This window comes from Pogona vitticeps, chromosome 2 (assembly GCF_051106095.1).
Source record: "Pogona vitticeps strain Pit_001003342236 chromosome 2, PviZW2.1, whole genome shotgun sequence".
NCBI lineage: Eukaryota > Metazoa > Chordata > Lepidosauria > Squamata > Agamidae > Pogona > Pogona vitticeps.
The window spans coordinates 160,474,252-160,492,270 of record NC_135784.1 but is presented as its reverse complement, the minus strand read 5'-3'; the positions used below and the strand labels follow the sequence as shown (position 1 = coordinate 160,492,270).

The 18,019-nt window shown below is 40.6% G+C and overlaps 1 protein-coding gene across 2 annotated transcripts in view; it reads left to right on the top strand.

Moving 5' to 3' along the window:
* Positions 1 to 1,577: 1,577 nt before the first annotated feature.
* Positions 1,578 to 18,019, top strand: part of KPNA2 (karyopherin subunit alpha 2) — a 28,034-nt gene continuing 11,592 nt past the window's right edge. For both annotated transcript variants that reach the window (XM_020782330.3, XM_020782314.3), the window contains exon 1: positions 1,578 to 1,817. The gene's annotated coding sequence lies outside the window, so the exon portion shown is untranslated. The remainder of the gene's footprint in view (positions 1,818 to 18,019) is intronic.

Here is an 18,019-nt window from a genome sequence, read left to right as displayed (position 1 = left end):
AGATCTCAACATCCTCTACTATATGTGGGTAGGATCTGAGGAAGACTTTTGAAGTGTTACAGTCTCTAATCTGGCCAAACCCCTGTTGTTTAGCATAGTAAACTGCACTAGAGTAGGCCAATTGAATCATAAATTGGCATTAGAGTAGGTCCACTTGAATGGAGGTTACTGAAGAGTCAACTCTCTAAATCCCCATTGATGGGCTTTTGCTACTGCAGCTTACTATGCTGTTATGGAGAAAATTGGTTTATTTTAACTGATCTTAAATCTGGAAGTTAGGCCATTGTGAAGGAATTAGCAAAATTTGGAATTTCAGTTTTGTTGCTAGTTTAATTCTCATAAATTTATTGATATCTGAATGAGTCTCCCTCTATATGTAAGTATATACTGTGCCAAACTCAAGTTTCACATTCTTAGTTTTCATTTAATAGCATTCTAAATGTAAATACCAGAGTTGCTCTCTTCAAACCAATTATACTGATGGCAGAAAAAAATTCTTAGATATATGGATATTTCTCAGAATAACTAGTAATTTATTTAAGTCATTCATAAGCATTTGATATGCGACATGTTTGGAAAATAAAACACATTTCCAGATAAAGCACTAAAAACATATTTGGACCTCTCTTTTTTCTGTGTATATGCATTTTAAATTGAAATAACTTATAATTGCATTATTTTGCAGTGAAAAGTATAAAATCACTTTTATTGTTGGAAAAGTATTCCAGTGGTGTTTCTACACTGTAATTCAAATATATATGGGACTGACACATTGATGATAGAAAGGTGCTAGGTTTGCAAAGTGAGACTTATTTGGAGACCAAGTTGTAGTCAGTTTCAAAATCAAAATGATCCGTTTGTTAATGCTTACAGCAAATACAGCGCTCTGCATCTTAAAAACAAGCAAACCAGTTCTTATCTCAAGTGTGATATGGTATTGAGTTCAACACTTATTTTCCAAAATGTTTTTAAAAAAATTAAAGAATAATTTCTGCTCGTTGAGGAACGAATAAACATTAAATAGTTAATATTTTTTAAAAATGTGGGCATTTGCTTAAAACGTTCTTTATTATTGCCTACCCCTCTTACCAGCTAAAAAATAGCAGAGATCACTCTGTTGTATCTTTTAATTTCAGAGCGAAACCATCATGATTCCGTAAGACACATCGATGTTTCTAGTAAGAATTTCCTAACCCGTCATCTTTTCATCCACAAGTTCCTCGAAATCTGAAAACACGAAGACTAGCAGCAATGCTATCAGGCTGCCGCGCCAGCTTCGACTGTGTGTCAAGTCATTCACCCTCCCATTTATTTTCCATAACAACTCAGGAGTTCGCCTTTGGCAATCTAATATTGTACACACGTATCCTTTACTTTTTATTTAAAACAAAAAACACCAAGATTCCAACCAAACCACTGAGCATCAAGACACGTGACCTCGGCGCGAGGCTTTGCCGCCTCAGCGGCCGCGTTGCACGCTGGGACAAGCCCGCCTCGTTTGGCGTTTCGTACAACACCCGCGAGATCGTAGGCTCGTCGTCCACTCCCCCTCCCTTAAGAACGCCGGGCAAGACGGCTTTTATCTTCTTCTTTTTCTTTTCAAACTGACCAATAAGAGCTTTGCTTTTGCTCGAATTGGCCAATGAGAGAGCGAAGACGCTGGAAGTTTAAATCACACTGGGAGAGGCGAGGGGAAGAGAGTGGGAGTAATTTTCACCACAGCCTGGGAGGCGCAACGTGTTCGGGCGCTGCCTTGGGAGAGTCGCCCGGTCTGTCCTGCGGGTAGAGTCGGAAAGAAGCGGGCTTCGCTCTTGCAGGTACCGCTGCCGGGGGGGGGGCGGCTTGGAGGAGACGGGGGGAGCCTCAGGTTGGCAAAAGAGCCGATGAAGGGGGGGGGGGGAAGACTTAAAAGGGCTTCTCAAGAGGAGCGGGCATTTATTTTGCCCTCTTTTTTATCTCTTTGGTTCTTCTCCCTTTTCTGTTATAAAATTAAGTTAAATGGCGAGGGTTTGTGTGTGTGTGTGTGGGGGGAAAGTAGACGTTTTCAGATTCACTTTCCTCGTGGCGTTTGTGTGTGTGTGTCCGTCCTTTAGGGGTGGAGGGAATGCTCAGGAAACTCCCTGTGTAGGTGTTTAAAAAAATTGTAGGGGAAAACAACGTGGAATGCAAAATAGGAAAGTTCAAAATGCGGGTCTTGCCGTCGTTATCCTCGGCAGTTTTGGCATAAGTAACGGCAACCCCGTTGGCGCATCCGAGAGGTTTGCAGCCCCAGTGAAGGAACGCCTGGGCCATCCATCCCATCCCTCCATCCCATCCATGGGGGTGCAGAAAAGAGACCCCTCCCCGCCGCCGCCGCGCGGTTCTCCTTCTCCTGCTTTTAAAGGCTGTTTTCCTTTAACTGGGAAGGGAGGGCGAAGTTCCTAACGGAAACAACGTTATTTCGTGCCGTTAAAGTTCCAGGGGAAGAGTTGCTGGTCATTTGTTGGCGCCCACCCCCTCTCCTCGTTGTCCCGTTCTTTGTTCAAAGAGAGATGACTTAAAACCTTGTCTTAATAAGACGGTATGAATTTTCTTTGATTAGCTTCAAGTTGAAAAATGTTTTGAATCATAATTTTTAAAAAATTCTAAAGGGATGCCTAAGTGAAGGGATGTACTAAACGGATGATCACTGAAAGGGATGATCGGGATGATTGCCTGCAGTTCACCTCCAAGCCCCTAGATGTCACTATCTTATCTTTCTGATTTACGTGGGATGATGGGGTTATTAGTGCATATATGTATACCTGGCACTGGTCTCGATGCGTTTCCAGTGGGATGATGGCTGTATCTTTCTGATTTACGTGGGATGATGGGGTTATTAGTGCATATATGTATACCTGGGACTGGTCTCTATGCGTTTCCTGTGGGATGATGGCTGTATCTTTCTGATTTACGTGGGATGATGGGGTTATTAGTGCATATATGTATACCTGGGACTGGTCTCTATGCGTTTCCTGTGGGATGATGGCTGTATCTTTCTGATTTACGTGGGATGATGGGGTTATTAGTGCATATATGTATACCTGGCACTGGTCTCTATGCGTTTCCTGTGGGATGATGGCTGTATCTTTCTGATTTACGTGGGATGATGGGGTTATTAGTGCATATATGTATACCTGGCACTGGTCTCTATGCGTTTCCTGTGGGATGATGGCTGTATCTTTCTGATTTACGTGGGATGATGGGGTTATTAGTGCATATATGTATACCTGACACTGGCCTCTATGCGTTTCCTGTGGGATGATGGCTGTATCTTTCTGATTTACGTGGGATGATGGGGTTATTAGTGCATATATGTATACCTGGCACTGGCCTCTATGCGTTTCCAGTGGGATGATGGCTGTATCTTTCTGATTTACGTGGGATGATGGGGTTATTAGTGCATATATGTATACCTGGCACTGGCCTCTATGCGTTTCCAGTGGGATGATGGCTGTATCTTTCTGATTTACGTGGGATGATGGGGTTATTAGTGCATATATGTATACCTGGCACTGGCCTCTATGCGTTTCCTGTGGGATGATGGCTGTATCTTTCTGATTTACGTGGGATGATGGGGTTATTAGTGCATATATGTATACCTGGGACTGGCCTCTATGCGTTTCCTGTGGGATGATGGCTGTATCTTTCTGATTTACGTGGGATGATGGGGTTATTAGTGCATATATGTATACCTGGGACTGGCCTCTATGCGTTTCCTGTGGGATGATGGCTGTATCTTTCTGATTTACGTGGGATGATGGGGTTATTAGTGCATATATGTATACCTGGGACTGGCCTCTATGCGTTTCCAGTGGGATGATGGCTGTATCTTTCTGATTTACGTGGGATGATGGGGTTATTAGTGCATATATGTATACCTGGGACTGGCCTCTATGCGTTTCCAGTGGGATGATGGCTGTATCTTTCTGATTTACGTGGGATGATGGGGTTATTAGTGCATATATGTATACCTGGCACTGGCCTCTATGCGTTTCCAGTGGGATGATGGCTGTATCTTTCTGATTTACGTGGGATGATGGGGTTATTAGTGCATATATGTATACCTGGCACTGGCCTCTATGCGTTTCCAGTGGGATGATGGCTGTATCTTTCTGATTTACGTGGGATGATGGGGTTATTAGTGCATATATGTATACCTGGCACTGGCCTCTATGCGTTTCCAGTGGGATGATGGCTGTATCTTTCTGATTTACGTGGGATGATGGGGTTATTAGTGCATATATGTATACCTGGCACTGGCCTCTATGCGTTTCCAGTGGGATGATGGCTGTATCTTTCTGATTTACGTGGGATGATGGGGTTATTAGTGCATATATGTATACCTGGCACTGGCCTCTATGCGTTTCCAGTGGGATGATGGCTGTATCTTTCTGATTTACGTGGGATGATGGGGTTATTAGTGCATATATGTATACCTGGCACTGGCCTCTATGCGTTTCCAGTGGGATGATGGCTGTATCTTTCTGATTTACGTGGGATGATGGGGTTATTAGTGCATATATGTATACCTGGCACTGGCCTCTATGCGTTTCCTGTGGGATGATGGCTGTATCTTTCTGATTTACGTGGGATGATGGGGTTATTAGTGCATATATGTATACCTGGGACTGGCCTCTATGCGTTTCCAGTGGGATGATGGCTGTATCTTTCTGATTTACGTGGGATGATGGGGTTATTAGTGCATATATGTATACCTGGGACTGGTCTCTATGCGTTTCCTGTGGGATGATGGCTGTATCTTTCTGATTTACGTGGGATGATGGGGTTATTAGTGCATATATGTATACCTGGCACTGGTCTCGATGCGTTTCCTGTGGGATGATGGCTGTATCTTTCTGATTTACGTGGGATGATGGGGTTATTAGTGCATATATGTATACCTGGCACTGGTCTCGATGCGTTTCCTGTGGGATGATGGCTGTATCTTTCTGATTTACGTGGGATGATGGGGTTATTAGTGCATATATGTATACCTGGCACTGGTCTCTATGCGTTTCCAGTGGGATGATGGCTGTACCTTTCTGATTTACGTGGGATGATGGGGTTATTAGTGCATATATGTATACCTGGCACTGGTCTCTATGCGTTTCCTGTGGGATGATGGCTGTACCTTTCTGATTTACGTGGGATGATGGGGTTATTAGTGCATATATGTATACCTGGCACTGGCCTCTATGCGTTTCCAGTGGGATGATGGCTGTACCTTTCTGATTTACGTGGGATGATGGGGTTATTAGTGCATATATGTATACCTGGCACTGGCCTCTATGCGTTTCCTGTGGGATGATGGCTGTATCTTTCTGATTTACGTGGGATGATGGGGTTATTAGTGCATATATGTATACCTGGCACTGGCCTCTATGCGTTTCCTGTGGGATGATGGCTGTATCTTTCTGATTTACGTGGGATGATGGGGTTATTAGTGCATATATGTATACCTGGCACTGGCCTCTATGCGTTTCCTGTGGGATGATGGCTGTATCTTTCTGATTTACGTGGGATGATGGGGTTATTAGTGCATATATGTATACCTGGCACTGGTCTCGATGCGTTTCCTGTGGGATGATGGCTGTATCTTTCTGATTTACGTGGGATGATGGGGTTATTAGTGCATATATGTATACCTGGCACTGGTCTCGATGCGTTTCCTGTGGGATGATGGCTGTATCTTTCTGATTTACGTGGGATGATGGGGTTATTAGTGCATATATGTATACCTGGCACTGGTCTCTATGCGTTTCCAGTGGGATGATGGCTGTATCTTTCTGATTTACGTGGGATGATGGGGTTATTAGTGCATATATGTATACCTGGCACTGGCCTCTATGCGTTTCCAGTGGGATGATGGCTTTATTTTTTTAGTGGTCCCTCAACATGGAATATTAATTCGTTCCAGAACAGCAAATATATGTTGAAACCATAAATATATGGAAAACTGGTAATCTGTTATGGACCCATCAAACATGTAATCCCAGTATAAAAGAAAATAAATAAATGAAGGAATGTAAGCACACAAATAGGTCATAGAAACAGCTACTTGCCAAAAAAGTAGCAATTGTGTTCAAAGCAATTCTTTTTTTTTTTTTTAGTATGGAGCTCATGACTTGCCTGTTACCATTCACAGCACAGCTGCTATGTTTATTTTATATAAGGAGTATTATTTGTTTGCAGCTTATCAGGTGCTTTCACCTGCCTTGGTGCTGGCTGTTCTGTGGCCGGCTCCAATGGCCAGGTGCTAGACATAGCAGGAAAGGATAAGACTACAGCTGAAGTCTGTATCTGATATCTCCCCATAGTGTACTCAGGTTACAGCGTAGCCAGCAGTGTACAGCAGCAGCACAGTTTAGCTTTAAAGGGTACCAGACACCTAGGACAGGCTTCCCCAATAATTTGCATATCAACCCAGCATTTGTCTGCATCCATTATCGGGTTTTTTATTTTTGTCTGTTTATTGTCTGTTTATTTAATATTTAATAAAATGTATCATTTTTAATAAAGGCTGTAGTTTATGTCTTTTTTTTAGTGCATATGATCTAGTTTGACATATTGGCCCATATATTTGACCGTATTGGTCAGTTGTTTATAGGTAGTATATTGTAATTAGTATATTGTAATGCAGTATTGCTATCAAGCGGTCGCATAGTCTAATCTAGTCCCATAATGGGGCTAAAAACAAAACAGAATTAAAACACAATATTTAAAAAATGAAATAACCCTAAACCCAAACCGTAGGCCCAAAACCTAACCCTAACAATAAACCCTATGTTTAACCCCTAATCTTAACTCCAACTACAACCCATAACCATAATTCAACCTTCCACATGAGTTGACCTCATGCCCATCAAACTTTCACAGTTAACCTAACGGCCATCGATTAAACAGCTGGAACTGCTGTGTTGATAATCCAGGTATCAGTACAGCGCACCCTTACTTTAGGCACATACTGTGATAGAACCTGTAACCCTGCATCACCTGTCTGTGAAGGCAAGCTGAGACCTATTGTACCACAACCAGTTTTGTCTGTAATAGCTGATTTACTCTCAAGGGTGACAGGTTAGTTTATTGGGGATCTGGCCGTCTATGGCCAGTAGGTCAATTCTCCTTAGGTCAACTGTGGAAAGTCGACAAGCAGAACATCGGCTCTTGTGCAAGATTGACTATATAAAATGATCGACTTGCAGAAGATCGTCTGTTCTGCAAGGTCAACCTCCACAAGGGTAATATTCTGACTGTCGAGTGTCCTATCATCGATATTATGAAATTAACCTTTAAAGGTTTGTGGTTAGGGTTACCCTAACCATATACTGGGATGACTCGCTGCAGGACCAACTCCCATTTGACTCCTCCTATATTTACCAATGCACATTCTGGCACACTCAATGCGCACGTGATGTGCAAAGAAAATTGATGGATCTTATGGTCAAATAGAAGGAACATAAGATTCAACGAACGTCGAGCGGGAGTGCGCGTTTAAACAACATCTTACATAAAAATATACTGTGACCACACGATGCATGATGTCATCCTAGTGTATGGCCAGCATTAGAGTTCAAACTAACAGATCTAGTTTATTGTTTTATCTATTATGGACAGTTTGTGATGCTGGAAGTTGTGGTTCTGCTGGAATTATTCAGTATAGCCAGTCTTTGAGAAAAATTATTTATTGAAACCATGCAGAAGAAGTTCATACAGTGTTTTTGCAACTATTTCACTGTATCCATTAGGATACCACACTAAAAGGTGTCAGACAGTACCCTAACAGATGCTGTAAGAAAGCCACAGCAATCCCATGGGGGACAATAGAGCAGTGTGAATCCGGCCTACTCCGGTGATATCTCAAGTTGGACAGAAGGTCAGCAGGTTGGCTTGTCTGATGAAGAGTTGGTTAGATTTATGCCGCGCTGTTTTAGTTGGACAAACAGGTTTGATGGATGAAAGTTTGGAGGGTTGTGGTTAAGTGAGGCTAAGTCCACACTAGGTCCGTGCAGCCTCCGTTCGTGCTGCACGGACCTAGCACGGAATGTAGACAGAACACCGACGGAGCATTCTTCCGCCGATGTTCCGTTCAAGCCTATGGTTAGGCTTGTACGGAACATCGACGGAAGAATTGCTGCATTCTCCGTCTATGTTCCGGCTAGGTCCGTGCAGCCTGAACGGAGGCTGCACGGACCTAGTGTGGACTTGGCCTTAGTCTGATGTATGGCCAACATTAGACATTGTATGCAACCATTTTTGAATCCCTTGTTAGGCTCTGTCCCCTTGCAGACACCCACTCCCCCCCACCCCCCTCATTCTGAAGGAAAAAAAAATATTGCATGACACATTTTTTATTCCATTTAAAAATAACAAAATTTTATGGACTTACAGAACCCCCAAAGAAGTCTACAGAGGTCACGTTTGTTCAGTCTGTATACACATGCAGACGGAAGAAATATGCCCATTCAGTCCACTGAGCTGTTCTGGATGGAAAAGCTCTGCAGACTTTGTAAACACCAGTGTGGACCCAGCCTAAGCATTATTAAAGTATATCAAGTTCTTTGTGGGGGATTCTCTCTTCTTATCTTTGTCTACCTCTTGATAATTTCTGTTAATTATTCTGACCTGTTTATGACCTCCATGTATCTTTACCAATATACAACAATCTGGTCACATGTCCTTTCTGTGAGATGCAAAGAAGATACATTTAATTGAAAGCATAAAACCCTGTGTGATGCAGAGGTAAGTCAGATCTGTTGGACCTCTGAGATCTTTGAAGGTGCTCATAACTCCAGCTACTTGAGTATTTGTTACTGCTGAAAACTGGTCTTTGGAATTTTTCATCATGGCCAATAGACCATTTTTACAACATCTTCAAGAAGAACTCACATATGAATACATTTCTGATCTTATTGAAAAAGTATTCAAAAATGATATATCTGGTGAATGTGTCATGCACCAACCACCAGTGGCTCCAAAAGGAGGAGAAGTCTACATTTTTGTGGCTCTGGAAAGCCTACACAAGAATGACTATTCAAGGGACCAGTACAGATGGATCTCACGTGGAAACAACAAGCAGCGAAAATGGTTTATTGAAATGCAACTATACAAAGCGTAAGTACACTTAGTGTAATCTTTTTATGTTAGTTACAATAGTATCCTTTTGTTAATTATATATATATATAATTATAATTATATATATATAATCCCAGTGGGGTGTGTGTGTGTGTGTGTGTGTGTGTGTGTGTGTGGCTGTGGCCAAAACTACCTCTGACAGCCAGCAGGTGGCAGCATCAGAAAGGGCATGTTAAAAAAGGGCTCTTGCCTCGGGAAGTAACTCACTTCCCCTGAGGAGGCCTGGGCTAGGCCGAAGCGCATGACAAGAACCTTTTTAACATCTTAAGTAGCTTGATTTGACTAGAATGCACGAGTATCCTGCACGGGTTAACTTGTGTATACACACACACACACACACACACACACACACATATATACGGTCTCCATGGTGGTTTTGAACGCTCCTTCCATTGTGGCTGCTTTTGCATTAGTGCTGGAAAGGTACAGGTTTTTGTAGGACCCTTCCAAATGGGGACACCTTGGCGCTCGGTGAAAGGGTTCGACTTAAATGTAGGTGCCATGAGCCCCATTCATTCACTTTTGCCAGTTGGTGAGCTGGTGTTACATATTGCTGCAATACATGCTTATATCTTGGTACATTTAGCAGTGTGTCGCTATAAGCATATATTGCAGCAATATGTAAAACCAGCTTACTGACTGGCAAAAGTTCAATATAGGCGTCATGAGCTCCTCTTTTTAAGGCAAACCCTTCCACTGAGCTCTATGTTGTCCCTGTTAGGAAGGGTCCTACAAACACCTGTCCCTTTTGCAAACTAATGCAAGAACTGCAATAGCAGCTTGGTTAGTTTAATCCATTAGACTCTGCCTGTTCTCCAATGTATGCTGTGACGCCCAGAAACCGTGTGTTCTACAAAACAAAAGCACATGTAGCCCAAATCCCATCGGCTCCATCATGGGCCTTTTTTTGCGGTGTACCAGCACATATTGTGCAACAACAAGCAAAATTCCGTGTGAACACTGCCTCAGTGTACATTATTATTATTATTATTATTATTATTATTATTATTATTATTATTATTATTATTATTATTATTATTATTATTATTATTATTATTATTATTATTATTATTATTATTATTATTATTATTATTTTGTTTATTACATTTTTTTTATGTTGATAATCATTAAAGACGTTTTGCTCAGTTTTAAACTGTATTTTACGCATTTGTTTTCTAGGTATTTTGCAATAAAGGATCCTAATGGCAGAGGAAAAAAATGTATTTTGTCGTTCAAGAAAAATGTATGGAAATATATCACGGGACCAAAGAAAAACATTGTAATAATTCATTATCTTGGCGATCATTCACTTTATCACCCTACTCAACATGGTAATGCGAAATCTTTCCAACCATTTATACCATCAACACCATCATTATTTGTGGAAGGAAGGTTAGAGTGTATTAAACATAATGCTCCTAAAAAATATATATTCTGAGATGCACAGTAAAGCGTCTGCAGAAGGAGATAATGCGAGAATTGCAGTAAACCGTCCCAGAGATTTGAAACAGATTCAAAATCTAAAATACTCTGAAGACCTTAAGAAGAGGAATAAAGATGATTTGTTTGCAACACTACAGCTTGCTTACCAAATAGAATTTATTCGAATTATTAATTTTTTTCCAGATCTTGTTGTATTAGCATGGAAAAAGGAAATAACCGATCTAGCAAAAGACCTTTTAACCATGGCACAAAATGATCCAACAACTAATCAGATGATTTCCTATGATACAACATTCAACCTTGGTGACTTCTATGTTTCTAGTTTTGTACTAAGAAATACTATTTTACAAAATGATCCAATTTTTCCTGTTGCGTTTATGATTCATGAACGGAAATTTCAAAAACACCATGAAAAATTTATAAGTGAACTTTCACCTAGTCTAGACCTGAGCAGCATTAAACATATTCCTGTGGTAACTGATCGTGAAAAAGGAATAATTAGTGCATTCAATAAAGTTTTACCCAACATTCCACTAGTTTTGTGTGGAAATCACATCCTAAAAGATGTTGAATTTTGGGTAAAACATGCTGGTGGAAAAAAAGACGACATCAAAGTTTTAAAAGATCACATTGAACAGTTACGAAATGCAGAGAGCAAAGAAGAGTGGGTAATTAAATATGAGCAATTTAGAATACTGTGGTCTGAGTCTTTTAGCAATTATTTTGAAAAATACCTACATGAGCCAATGTTTCAATTTTCAAGCAGGTTTTATACCAAACAGTTTCATGCATTTAAGAACAAAACATCAACCAATAATGTCAGTGAAAGTATGAATCGCATTTTAAAGGATGCAACTGATTGGAAGGAACTACCGTTGGACAGCATTCTACTTTGTTTTGAACATCTACAGACATTTTATTTGTATGAGTTCGAAAGGGCTCAATATGGCCTTGGAAAATTTAGACTAAAAGCTACATTTCAAGATCTTTTGAAAAGGCCAACAGAACATACACAGTTTCCAGACTACTTACCCATAGAAAAAATTGTTTTTAAGGTAAAATCACAGAATCCGGATACAACACCAACTATAAATAAACAATCATGTCAAAGAATGACACAGACTTCCATAGCCAATTTATGTATAGAAAGAAATTTAGTTTCTCTGAATACACAGTTACAGGTGTTTATAGTTAAAAATCCTTTTAAAAAAGAAGTGCATTCTGTCTTTTTATCCCCAAAGCCAAGTTGCTCATGTAAAAGCTCTGGTCTCTGCTTTCATATAATCGCTGTGCAAAAAGCTACTGGAATTTTTATACAAGACACTTTTTCATACTGCCTATCAACATTAAGAAAACAAGCAAGAAAAAAGCGCTGTGAGGGAAAATCAGGTCGCAAAAAACCACGCAAAGAAGATTATGCATATATAACAGAACCAGCGCCTGATTCAATGCTTGCACGTAGTACACAATTTGCCACAAAAGAGGAAACATCCATTATAGAGTTGTCATCAGAAAGTAATTCTGTTGATTTAATTGTTGAGGATTTCCCATGTCCAAAAAACACAAGTACCCCAAAGAAGATAAACATTCAGAAAGAGAATTATCCCTGGCACAATATTGAAGGCGACTTTGACATGCGCACACCATGTCTAAAACCCCAGGCTTGGCTGGAAGGAGACATTTTAGACTCTGCATTAATAAACATTATAAAGTCATCTGCTCTTTCCAGCTGTTGTTTTGCTGTGCCAACCCATTATTTCCATGCTGTGGCCAATGGAGGGTACTTGCCTTTTTTAAAACTGGCAGATCATATGTCCCTTTTAAACTTTGATGCCTTACTTTTTCCTATAAATACAGACCTATCTTTGTATGGTGGAGGGGTACATTGGCTTTTAGCTGTTGCTGATCTTCGCCAGAAGAAAGTAATAATACTGGATTCATTGTCAAACAATGCATATGACAAGTATTGCCAAATAATACAAAAAATACTTTATGGCATTTATGCTTTATGTTCAAATGTACAGTATCTAGAGACTGAATGGACCTGGATAGTAAGTGCAGACTGCCCAAAACAAAACAATGCCTATGACTGTGGATTACACGTTTTAATCCACACATATAGCATATGTAATGGACTTCAATATATAAAAAATTTTGACAGTTTAAAAGTGCGAAAGTGGCTAGATGAAGTGGTGAAACTACTGGATTACCAGCACATGGAAAAAAAAGGAGAAAAAATACACCAAAGAATATCACAAAAAATGTTAATTTATAATCCACCCATGATACAACTAATGGAAAGAAATACAGAAGAGGACATAAGAAATTTTGCATCCCACTATGGCAGTGCAGAAGGTTGGACAATGTGCTCATCAAGCCATTGTTTTCTAGACTTAGAACACGAAGAGAAACAAATTTTTTGTGTCATATGTCGAAAGTGGTATCACCAAAAATGTGAAGCATCAAAAGGAAGAATACCAACATATTATATATGCTTACAATGCAAAAGAGATAAAATACCTTCTTAAAAATTGGTTTACATAAAATGTTTATACAGGAAAAGCTTACCTCCCACCACTTGATAGAGATTGTACTACATCTCACTAATTACTTGCTTTGTTATTTTATTCTTAAACAGTATTTAAAAAAAAGTTTGTACCAATTTTTTGCTTGTGGATTACTCAGTTGCATTTGGGGGTGTATACAGTATATCGGAGCATATTTGTGTGGTTACATGTGTGTATGTATACATCTATGTAGATGACAGATGATCATGAGCAGTGGGGACACTTTAACCCCTTCCTGATACATTTGTTTTTTTCTGAGCGTTCGTTTTTTCATCCTCGCCTTTCAAGAACATAATATTTATTTATTTTTTTGGTCTACGACCAAAAGGGGCTTAAGGGTTTGTTTTTTGTGCTTGTACTTTGTGTTCACATTGTTTATTTTAGCCTGTAATGTACTAAGAAATCAGTAAAAAATTACTATGTGGGGTAAAATGTGGAAAAAAATGCAATTATGCAATTTTTGAGAGTGGTTACTTTTTTTGGAGTTCATAGTTCATATAAATGACAAGTTGTCTTTTATTGTGCAGGTTGATACTATTCAAGTGAAACCAAATATGTGTAGTTTTTGGTACACTATAGTTTTAATACCTAAAAAAAACCTTATTTTTATTTTTTTATGCTCAAAATTAACAGAATTTTACAGACATTTATGGAATCCTCATAGAAGTCTATGGGTGTCCCTTCTGTTGTGTGTGCATAAGGATGAAAACAAAAAAAAATAGGTCCATAAAGTGCCACTCAGCTGTTTCAGACGGAACAGCTAAGCAGAACTTGGAAACTCCAGTGTGGACCCAGCCTTAAACATGTTATACTATATTAAAGACCTCCATACACTACGGCGATATCTTGGACCACCAATGAGACTACCCCCCCCCCCACTTTTCACAAATATGAAGCCTATAGTAGACCACATTACACACACTAGCCAACAATGTTTATGGCCTGGACTACTTTACCCACTATAAATGCATTTCAGTCACACAAATGACTATTTCATTTTCTCAAGAAATATATACTATTCTAAATAGTCCAATGTGTTAGCAGAAGAAATTGAAGTTCCATATAGTGTTGAAATTATTTACCCCATCATCCCACGTAAATCAGAAAGATACAGCCATCATCCCACTGGAAACGCATAGAGGCCAGTCCCAGGTATACATATATGCACTAATAACGCCATCATCCCACGTAAATCAGAAAGATACAGCCATCATCCCACTGGAAACGCATAGAGGCCAGTCCCAGGTATACATATATGCACTAATAACGCCATCATCCCACGTAAATCAGAAAGATACAGCCATCATCCCACAGGAAACGCATAGAGGCCAGTCCCAGGTATACATATATGCACTAATAACCCCATCATCCCACGTAAATCAGAAAGATACAGCCATCATCCCACAGGAAACGCATAGAGGCCAGTCCCAGGTATACATATATGCACTAATAACCCCATCATCCCACGTAAATCAGAAAGATACAGCCATCATCCCACTGGAAACGCATAGAGGCCAGTGCCAGGTATACATATATGCACTAATAACCCCATCATCCCACGTAAATCAGAAAGATACAGCCATCATCCCACTGGAAACGCATAGAGGCCAGTGCCAGGTATACATATATGCACTAATAACCCCATCATCCCACGTAAATCAGAAAGATACAGCCATCATCCCACTGGAAACGCATAGAGGCCAGTGCCAGGTATACATATATGCACTAATAACCCCATCATCCCACGTAAATCAGAAAGATACAGCCATCATCCCACTGGAAACGCATAGAGGCCAGTGCCAGGTATACATATATGCACTAATAACCCCATCATCCCACGTAAATCAGAAAGATACAGCCATCATCCCACTGGAAACGCATAGAGGCCAGTGCCAGGTATACATATATGCACTAATAACCCCATCATCCCACGTAAATCAGAAAGATACAGCCATCATCCCACTGGAAACGCATAGAGACCAGCCCCAGGTATACATATATGCACTAATAACCCCATCATCCCACGTAAATCAGAAAGATACAGCCATCATCCCACTGGAAACGCATAGAGACCAGCCCCAGGTATACATATATGCACTAATAACCCCATCATCCCACGTAAATCAGAAAGATACAGCCATCATCCCACTGGAAACGCATAGAGACCAGCCCCAGGTATACATATATGCACTAATAACCCCATCATCCCACGTAAATCAGAAAGATACAGCCATCATCCCACTGGAAACGCATAGAGACCAGCTCCAGGTATACATATATGCACTAATAACCCCATCATCCCACGTAAATCAGAAAGATACAGCCATCATCCCACTGGAAACGCATAGAGACCAGCCCCAGGTATACATATATGCACTAATAACCCCATCATCCCACGTAAATCAGAAAGATACAGCCATCATCCCACAGGAAACGCATAGAGGCCAGCCCCAGGTATACATATATGCACTAATAACCCCATCATCCCACGTAAATCAGAAAGATACAGCCATCATCCCACAGGAAACGCATAGAGGCCAGCGCCAGGTATACATATATGCACTAATAACCCCATCATCCCACGTAAATCAGAAAGATACAGCCATCATCCCACAGGAAACGCATAGAGGCCAGCGCCAGGTATACATACATGCACTAATAACCCCATCATCCCACGTAAATCAGAAAGATACAGCCATCATCCCACTGGAAACGCATAGAGGCCAGCGCCAGGTATACATACATGCACTAATAACCCCATCATCCCACGTAAATCAGAAAGATACAGCCATCATCCCACAGGAAACGCATAGAGACCAGCGCCAGGTATACATACATGCACTAATAACCCCATCATCCCACGTAAATCAGAAAGATACAGCCATCATCCCACAGGAAACGCATAGAGGCCAGCGCCAGGTATACATACATGCACTAATAACCCCATCATCCCACGTAAATCAGAAAGATACAGCCATCATCCCACAGGAAACGCATAGAGGCCAGCGCCAGGTATACATACATGCACTAATAACCCCATCATCCCACGTAAATCAGAAAGATACAGCCATCATCCCACAGGAAACGCATAGAGGCCAGTGCCAGGTATACATACATGCACTAATAACCCCATCATCCCACGTAAATCAGAAAGATACAGCCATCATCCCACAGGAAACGCATAGAGGCCAGTGCCAGGTATACATACATGCACTAATAACCCCATCATCCCACGTAAATCAGAAAGATACAGCCATCATCCCACTGGAAACGCATAGAGGCCAGCGCCAGGTATACATACATGCACTAATAACCCCATCATCCCACGTAAATCAGAAAGATACAGCCATCATCCCACTGGAAACGCATAGAGGCCAGCGCCAGGTATACATATATGCACTAATAACCCCATCATCCCACGTAAATCAGAAAGATACAGCCATCATCCCACAGGAAACGCATAGAGACCAGTCCCAGGTATACATATATGCACTAATAACCCCATCATCCCACGTAAATCAGAAAGATACAGCCATCATCCCACAGGAAACGCATAGAGACCAGTCCCAGGTATACATATATGCACTAATAACCCCATCATCCCACGTAAATCAGAAAGATACAGCCATCATCCCACAGGAAACGCATAGAGACCAGTCCCAGGTATACATATATGCACTAATAACCCCATCATCCCACGTAAATCAGAAAGATACAGCCATCATCCCACAGGAAACGCATAGAGGCCAGTCCCAGGTATACATATATGCACTAATAACCCCATCATCCCACGTAAATCAGAAAGATACAGCCATCATCCCACAGGAAACGCATAGAGACCAGTGCCAGGTATACATATATGCACTAATAACCCCATCATCCCACGTAAATCAGAAAGATACAGCCATCATCCCACAGGAAACGCATAGAGACCAGTGCCAGGTATACATATATGCACTAATAACCCCATCATCCCACGTAAATCAGAAAGATACAGCCATCATCCCACAGGAAACGCACAGAGACCAGTGCCAGGTATACATATATGCACTAATAACCCGTTTTTAGATTAGTCATACATATTTACAAGCTTTATGTTGGTTATTATTTGTTTAAATTGAGCTTAAGTGAAAAAAGATAGTGACATCTAGGGGCTTGGAGGTGAACTGCAGGCAATCATCCCGATCATCCCTTTCAGTGATCATCCGTTTAGTACATCCCCTAAGTGAAGCCATCCTCGGAGGGAATACAGTACTGTCCTAAAGAGGACTCAACTGAAACTTTGGACGAGCAAAATAAATCGCTTTCTGTTTTTGTCAAAATGGGAATTTTTAAATTTCCATAAAGACATTTATCTGTATTTAGGGGTGTTGGCAAGTCTTGCCTTTGGTGCTAAATCCAAGTCCCTATTAAAAATAAGCTTTTTCCCCCAGAAAAAAAGGGAGAGGTTGGGTGGGTTACAAGTCTGAGTTATTGAAAAAAAGAACCCAAGTCACCCATGTGACTTAAATTTTATTTATTTTATTTATTTATTGTATTTATACCCCGCCTATCTAGTCATTTTGACTTGATTGCAGGTCCTCTTACTCAAGTCCCCATCCCTGCCTGGAATTGAGTACAACTGACATCCTTGTAACTTAACCATGAAGAAAAAGTGTTAGAGATGCATCTCTTTTTTAATGGAGCTCCAAATGCTCCATTAAATGCTTGTCTTCTTATTTAATTGTGGAATCTTTATACTGGCTTTCTGCAAGAATTACCAAGGCAGTGTAGAAGCACTAAAAATAACAAATAAACAACAAAAAACCCATACATATTTTTAAAAGCAGCAAAACCATATTAAAGCCGAACAAGAT